Source organism: Coturnix japonica, chromosome 3 (genome assembly GCF_054131305.1).
Source record: "Coturnix japonica strain WE chromosome 3, WE-NBRP24, whole genome shotgun sequence".
NCBI lineage: Eukaryota > Metazoa > Chordata > Aves > Galliformes > Phasianidae > Coturnix > Coturnix japonica.
Genome location: NC_140665.1, coordinates 55,023,420 through 55,032,037, shown reverse-complemented (window position 1 = coordinate 55,032,037; position 8,618 = coordinate 55,023,420). Strand labels below are relative to the sequence as shown.

Here is an 8,618-nt window from a genome sequence, read left to right as displayed (position 1 = left end):
GAACTGGCTCTTCTCCTTTGTCAAACTCAGAGGAGGTACCATGTGAGAACAAACATTCCGGTAACAAAATATTTAACATAACAACACTTCCCTTGAAAACGTTTTTCTTTCCTTCCACATGTACAAAAAGGAAGACCATGTCTTGTATTATAAACTGTTTTCCCATACTTCTCTTTCTATACTAATCACACATAAGAAACTACATGTTGTAGAGGTTGCTATAGCAACAGAATATATATATATATTTTACAATAGTAGCTGTTCTTTTCCCAGGTACATCAGCAGGTCATAGTTTAGCCTTTGAAATTAAGCTTCTTGTCTTTATGTAGCTACATACCCAGAGTAAGAAACGGTATCTACCACTTAGTTTTCACAAATAATGATGCCTTGACTCCAACTAGCAAACAGAGAAAATAGCACACGAATTTTAGTGGCAGAGAGCACATTAGTGTGCCTGAATGCTTCATAAGCTCTGAAGCATGCATCCACATATGCCTTTCCTACCTTTAGGTATTTATTACTCATTTCACAGCAGACAGGGAGAAGACAGAAGCACACAGAGGGTAAGTGCCTTGCCACAGTTGTACAGAAGGGCTGTGTCTGAGGGGACTGTGAGATGAAGTGGCGCAGTTATGAGGCTTTTGTCCTCTCTGCCATACCATTTTGTGAACACCACTGAAGTGGAAAGGATTATTTGTGTTCATCTTGATCTCCCCTCCAAACTATGCTGAAGTTCAAATGAACTTCCTTTCCTGCTAATTCACTTCATTGCTCCTTTATCACCCAGGGCTTGATCATAAGCATCAAGTCTTTTCTTTATCATTCATTTTAGACACTCCCATCAGTGCAATCCATCCCCATGTCCACCATCATCATGAAGAACCAGCTTGGTTCTTCATCCTTTCATACTTCCTCAGACTCACTTCTCCACTCAAGTATGTTTTGTCTCCATTTCCACCTTCAAAACATTTTCTGAGCAATTCCTTTTTGCCTAAGATTTTTCTCACCAGTAAGGCTTTTTTTCATCTTTCACCTCAATCTGTTATTTTGTCCCGATTCACACAGTATCCTTTTAGGACAAAGAGCATTTCAAGTTGCATTTGATAACAGCAGCACACATTTATGCCACTGGAACAACACAAAAGCATATACAATCCAGATATCATCATTCTTGTTTGCGAGGATGGGTGAAGAAGACAGTTATCTCACAACTCAAAAAGACTATTCTTCTTCCTCCATTATTTTATTGTGCACTTAGGCTATTATTCATACTAGGACTTTAGCTTGTAAAATAACGCAATCTTTCTGTCAAATCAATCCCTAGGAGGCAAGTGGCCCAAATTCTGTTTGTTCTACACTGCTGGTTTCCCAGAGCCTGGAAAAAAATACAGACAAAACCCAACAACTAGAATGCAAAGCAAACAGAGCTGGTCCAGCAGGAGGGAGGAAGATTTCCCCAGCCTGAGAACAGTGTCAAATCAGTTCTCCTGAAGAATATCCTATAGGAGGCACAACTCTGCTAGGATCTACTCAGCATAGCCCAGAGAACTGAAGCCACCATCTTGCTCTGGTTTTAACTGGCTTGTCTGTTTAAAAAAACCTTTTCCCAAGCTGCTGATATAACATGAGTAGAGGGGGCTTCAAGGCAACCTGCTTTGTGCCCTGTGGAATATCTGGTTTTGAACAGTAACTCTCCAGGTTACAGTCTTCCAGCTGTGAAGAATGCAGGTCTTAATGAAGTGCTTGTTTGGCCTCCCACAGACCTTTCGCAATGCTGAGACTTTTTTTTTTCCAGTGAAGTGGTCACATCAAGGCACCAAGCAGGCTCAGGCCAGTCGCTGAATTTCAATTCTCCTTGTCTTCCCTAAAAACCACAGCAAGATCAATCAAAGACCCAGGAGAGGCAGGACAGATCTTGAAGTATATGGATTCTATTTTATGGGCTATCAGAGCAGTTATTTTCACATTAACATTTTCACCATGAATAGCCACTCTAATTTAACTTGGTTGCTCTTCTGTAATTCAATGAGAGATCAGTTACTCAGCAGAACAAGGCATTGGAGCAGCAAGTAAATAAAGCAGACAGGTTCTGCTGCTGTCACGTTATTTCTGTTTTGTCATGCTGAATGTGTCACCAGGGAGCAAGGATTACTTTAATTACCAACTGCTTTAATTTCAAATAGTTATGGAAAATTGTGGATCACGTTAATTTACTTTGGCAGCATGACAATGGGACTGCTTTCAGTCCTTGCTGGTGGCACTGGGAGGCTGGTGGGGAGGGAGGGAGGGTGGAAGGAAGGCACTTTCAAGTGTTTCAGTTTCAGAGGAGGTGTTGCCATTCAAAAGAAAGTATATGACAGGTTCCAAAATGCTGTTAAGCTGGAAATGAGTTGAGCCTGCTGAGGTAGTCTATCAGAATTTCTACACTGATTATTAGCAATCCAGAAATGTTCATTATCTTCCATTTCAGCAGATTGGAACTGAAGCACCTGGTGGGAAAGGCTTGTTCCTTTGACTTCTGCCTTTCCATATGTCATTTTGACCTTTCAAAAGTCTCTGTGGGTTAATTTGGAAGGCATGCCCACCCCTAAACCAGACACCTGGAAATACCTTGGAAAGGTATAACTAGAAATGCAGTGATCATAGCCCTTTTAAGACTTTTGAATTTGATACCCTCCCCGAGACAAGATACTGAGTCTGGATGTGACTCAATACACCATGCCGGGCTGCACACCTCTCTTTCCCTCCACCTCTGTTTTAAGGTCAGGGGAACTTGTAATCACAGGTAGTTTTAGACGCCTTTTATTTGGTAGCAGAACTTCATGCCTCCTCTGTACTCTTTGGTGCCCAAAGTTAAACACTAATTGTTTCATCCCCAACATACTGAAAAAAGAAATAAGTTAGTTTTGATTTTAAAAAAATTTAAGCTCTGTTGATCTCAGCAATCCACTCTCCAGTTCAGACTCATGGACAACTGAATCAGCTCAAGTGGGAAAACTATGGAGAAATGATGGAGGATCACAAATTCTTAACCGCATTTCTGTGCTCAAGATAATGCATGAAGAGCTGTATTATACCCACAAAATGCAAGTAGAATCACTAGAGATTACAGAGCTTTCAGTGCCTTTTTTGATTGATAAAATGAATTTAAAAAATGCAAACAAGTCAAGTCAATAATAAGGCAGTTTCTTCTATTTTGGACCTTAAAGAGATAACATAAGTGCAAATTTCACCCTTATAATTCCTTTGAATTAATGAATATTTCCAACTAATTCAAACATACACTGAAATTCCTTGTGACTAAGGGAGTATCAGCCACCAGAAGCACTCTATCTTGTTGTTCCTGTCTGGAAATGGGAATACATGAAGCCCTGTGTTAATAGCTGTCCTAGGACTATTTAGTCACACCACCTCAGACTAGGACACTGACTGCCTGATTCCCTCTACCTTTGTAACAGAAGCACTCTTCTGCTCATACCGAGTTCAGTAGGATCCAGAAGAGACCCTACTGTCTCTAAGATCTGACCTCAAAAACAGTGAGTGACATGAGTGGTGAAAGGAATCACCAGTATCATTAGCTGTGATCAAGGTTGCCCTGATCACAGGGTGTGCCAACGATGCTCCTGAATGCTGCAGTGAAACAGGACAAAACAAGAGGAAGAGATATGACTTCCTTTTAGGGTAACAGGGTCACTCTTTACACTCAATTCAAGTAAGTTTGTCTTATTCCTTCCAGTTCCTTTTCTAGATGCCTGCATATCATTTTCACTTCCTTCAGAGGATTACGTGTCTCGAGGACAATTGCTGTTTTTGCTGAGTGAACATAGAGTGATTAGAGCAGTGGTGTAGGCAGCCTCCCACTGTGAAGAAGTGGACAGCCTGCATACTGCCCCACTGTCAACTGCCAGCTTTGATGAAACCTGAATGAAGCAGTGGTGGTTTCAGAGCTTTGGCAGATGGTATGTAATTGGTTGTGTATTCCTAGTCCTTTCCTTAGGGAGAGGAAGAGTGTTAAGTGAAATCTCTGGAAGGAATGGGGATGATTCTCCTCTGAGAGGCAAGCAAGCTGCACAAAGGCCTGAGACAGCCATAAAGGTGGGAGCAGCAAGGCAGTGGAAGGGGAGACTTTAGCAAAGAAGTTGCTGAAAAGGGGCAGAGATAAGAGGTCAGCTTAGAGGTCACAGAGATCATCTTGGACCACCGAATATATAGAGTTTACTGCAACTCAAAAACCTACTGAGCTGGCTGAAATCAAAGAAGAAGGGATCAGCCCTCCCAAAGGCAAAGAGGCTTATGAACCTTTTCTTTCTGTTACCTCTTCCCCAGTTAAGAAGGTATTCTCTACATATAGTGTTAACAGTCATGCCTTGTTTTCTAATAGCACGTGGCTTTTTTAAGTTTGAAACCTTACTGGTCTTTTAGGGATGCTCACAGTGCAGTGCAGTTCCCTTGTAGTGTGCTGGCCAACTGTTCCCAGATCTGCCCAAAACTGAACCCTTCAAGTGAACTGTGTCATTAATATTCACTGAATGCTGGCTTCACAGCATCTATGCGCTTCAGTAAAGCAGAACCTCCTGCCTCCCTGAGAGGGGGCACTTCAGAGGACAGTCCCTGGATACCTGGTAAGAATAGCAAGGACTGAAATGGGTACTCCCTTTGTGAAGACCAGGTCCACCCGTGCTCTCTGTGTCCCTGGACAGGAGCTGAAGCAATGGTGTGCCACACACACACTTGCTGCCAGCTGACCCTGTTTTAGTGTGGGAACCATTGCATTTTTAAAGTGTACCAAAAAATAAAAAAGGGCCTTTTATCTCATAATGCCTTCAAAACTTCTCATTTCAGAATGGGCACAGCGGCATTTACTTCTGCTCCACAGTTATGGAAAAGTTTCACTGTTGGCTGGTTTCTTTCTTTCGTTCTTAAACTGTTACTGTAAGGACAAAGATCATGTTTGTTTTCCATAGTTTTTGTTTGTTTGTTTCGAAAGCAGAAATAAATAAATGTATGATCAAGACTCTCTCAGAAATGATAACAAAATGCATTTCAGAAAACACATTTACATTTGAAGGTGCCTCTCTACAGAGGAAAAGTTCTCCTGAGATTTCAAAACCAGAGGCCATGTGAGTTTGATAATAGCAAATGACACAAGCACAAGCCATAGGTATGCTTAATATTTTCTATTTAGTTTCTGAGACAGCTTTCAAGTCTGGTTGTTCCTTTATTTTGATTCCTCAGGATAGCTTTGGGCAGTCATGAATGTAAATTGAACTCTAAATTCCAAGGAAACCAGTTGGAATTGGTAACCTATCGCAGTACTCTCACTAGATGCAAGGGTGGAGAGCAAGGAAATGTTATGTCACATATTCGGTGTTATTCCCTATATCTATTGTCTTTCGAAGATTTTTCAATATTATGTCAACCAGAAACACATCCCTAGAAAGCAATTATCTTTTAATAAGCACTGCAATATCTAAGCAATGCTCATTTTACATCTTTTTTACCCAAGCATCCAGATGCTCTTGCAAATAACAGCCCTAGAAATAATTCAATTTCAAGGATGCCTTTTTATACTGATTGCCAGATACCACAGGGAAAACTGGATAACAAACAGGCTAAACAGCTGTGTGTATTTAATCCAAGAGCAGCTTTTTTTTAGCACTGTGATTTCTGCTAATTTACTAATTTATTATAAAAGCCAGCTTAGAAGGTTGACATCTCAGTTTTGTCAGGTAGCCACAGCTTGTACTGAGATATCTTGAAAATAAGAAAGCAGCTTGAAACACAAAGCTGTACTGTGTACATCTGCTAAGACGAACAGCAGCTATAAGAGTGCTGCACTGGCCTGATGGGACAGCCCCCTCAGGCAGCTGGCTGGCAGCAGGAGCTTCTCCCCCCCTGCACTTGGCTGTGCTTGGCCCCACCTTGGAGACTGTGGCTGGACAGTGTACGTTCAAACTGTTTGTTCAGCCCTTCTTGTTGAGTCAACATACAGCTCTATAGACATAGGTCCAGTTCAGAACAGTTTTTGTAATACAAAGCTGTGGCAGTGTGCTCCCTCTGCCCCCAGCTTCCTCCTTCAGCCTGGCTGTTATTCCCAAGGCCTTGGGTACAGACAGATAGTGATACCCCAAAGACCTTGTTCAGAACTGGTAACTTCCACAATATTGTCTCAGACTCAGTGCTAAAGGAACTGGCAGCAGACACTCAGTTCAACAGGTGCCAATTAAGCCTGCACTTAAACACTGTATCAGCTAATCATCTTACCCAATAAACAGTGACCAGCCAAGAGCTCTGTGCTGTATGGTAGCTGGCTGCAAGATAGGCTCTCCTCTTGAGGAAGGACATCTCTTGATGTTACACCTGCACCAAGATCCCTTACATCTTGGTGTCAGGATGCCTTGCTGATACAGATTCTTGGTTGACACAGTTATAAGCTTTGTTAAGGTTCAGTCATAAACTGACTGTGCATGTATAACTCCTCAGACATATAAGTATTCATCAAGTCTGGGACTAGGAATGAATTCAACTCCACCTACATTGCATACCTCCGTAGTTCAAGGAGTTTAGAATGCAAGGGAATCCACATTGAACTGTTTGATTCAGTGGGAAGGTCTCCCGAATTATTGTGCTTATGCTGTAAATAATCAAATGTCCCTTGCCATTTTAAATCTTAAACTGCTGCCTTCTTTATGACCAAGCTTTGCTAATGCATTATATTTTAGCAGTATATTCCTGCTTCTCTCTTACAAGTGATGTGTATAGTATAGCTGAATCCATGCGACAAAAGCCCAGCAAGAGAAACCCTCTGTGGAAAAGCTCCCTTACAGGTATCAGTAGCATCACCCCCTGATTCAAGAACAGGTCTGGTATTGCTTTGAGACTATATTTGATCACATATTCACAGTAAACTGCCTGACTCACCTTGTCCACGTGTTATGCTACACTGAGAGCTTATTTAAGGTATAAGAGCAATTCCTAAAGCTTTCTAAATAGCCCTAGACATTATAACCTGTTTGCCCAGAAGTAGCTAAAGAAAATTTGCAACCTGATCAATGCAATGAAACAGTATTTTTATCCCTTTCATTATGTCTTATCTCCTTAATATTGATAAACCATATAAACACCCGAAGTCACAATACCAACACTACATTTCAAAGATATATTACATGCATTCTTATACATGGTGAAATTTGGCAAGTGAGCAAAGATTGTTTGGAAATGTGTACTGGGGAAAGAGCATCTTTATAAAGACAGGGCTCTACATTATTCATGAAAAAAGTTATTCTCACCAATTCAAGTATCCATTGCTATTTTTGGCACTCAATAGTGGCATCAGCACAATAAATTTCCTGTTTGCAGCTTTCAGAGCACAGTGTGAGACCCATCTCTTCCTTAAGACCGTCTCCTAATGGACTGATAAGGTCATCCAGACTGTTCTTGAGGTCTGATACTTTCTAAGCAGGATCCTCTGAAAGAGAGCAGAGTTATTACTCACATGTTACCCTCACATGCACTCTGCCAGACAGTGCCTCTGGCTCATACAGAGATTTACAGAGATGAGCCATACCATCTTCTATTGTAAATATGCCCAGATCTCCTGCCCTCATGCACAGAGCTCAACAATCTTCCATAGAAAAACGTATCTTAAAAGCTGAGAACCAAAGTGAAATGAGTGAGTAAATTAAGAGCAGTCTTACCCCACAGAAGAAAATTCATGGAAGAGGATACTAGGGTATTTCTGGAATTTCCAGGAGTCCAGCTACCTTAGAAGCAGTGGGGGATGTAGTCATTTGTATAGCGTGGTGTCAGACATTTGTTGTCTCTATCCTATGCCAGGAAACCCAACGATCAGCCTGTGTAGGAGCAGGAAGAGCAAAATCACTGAAAAATGGGAGAGGTCAATGAATTGTCAGTTCAGAGGCAAGCAAAAGTATTGGGAACGTCCTTTCTTCAGCCATGTATTTTTCAGCAGACTAGGAACAATAAGCATCACTCTGACTCTTGTTTCATGATAGTATTTCAATGATTCTTTAAACTGGAATTGCTTTTCACATAATTATTCTGCCTTTTTGTCAGCCCACGCTTCTAATACTGATTCAAATAAATAAATAAATGAATAGGAACTGGTTCAGCATTTAATGAGAAATTATTGCTGCAAGTACAAATGTAATAAAGTATTCATAGTAATAAATATAGTTTTAAAGTCTTTATTGTATAGTCTTACCAAGGCATGTGATTTCAAGGACTAACTTTCCAGATAGTTTGTCATCCACCGAATCAGAGAATGGAGGAAGGAGTTCGTCTCTTGGGTAGAGAAACTCATAGAACCAATTAGATCTCCTTTTAGGAGCAGACTATTTTCCTTAAATTGCAGACTTTTTAGTAGAGCAGATCTCTGCAGGCCCATGATTTATGTTGAGCTGATGAGCTTCAGCTCTCTGCAGTCATGAAAAAATTAAAGGGATTATTCACTGATTCAGGAAGCATCCATCTAATAGCTACTTATTAAACCAAATGAATCTCTTTTATATGACAAACTTCAGTCCTTGACCACTTAATTATGTGTGAATAACCCTGCTTACTCTTCAGGAGATGTACCAAAAGAATGAGCTATCCTA

The 8,618-nt window shown here is 40.9% G+C and overlaps 1 long non-coding RNA gene across 1 annotated transcript; it reads right to left on the bottom strand.

The window, feature by feature from the left end:
- Positions 1-1,099: 1,099 nt before the first annotated feature.
- LOC107311721 (uncharacterized) lies at positions 1,100-7,853 on the bottom strand. The gene is made up of 3 exons (XR_014944050.1): positions 7,698-7,853; positions 7,290-7,468; positions 1,100-1,864 (listed from the first exon to the last, which is right to left on the bottom strand). It is a non-coding gene; the product is annotated as an uncharacterized LOC107311721 (long non-coding RNA).
- Between the last annotated feature and the right edge of the window lie 765 nt (positions 7,854-8,618).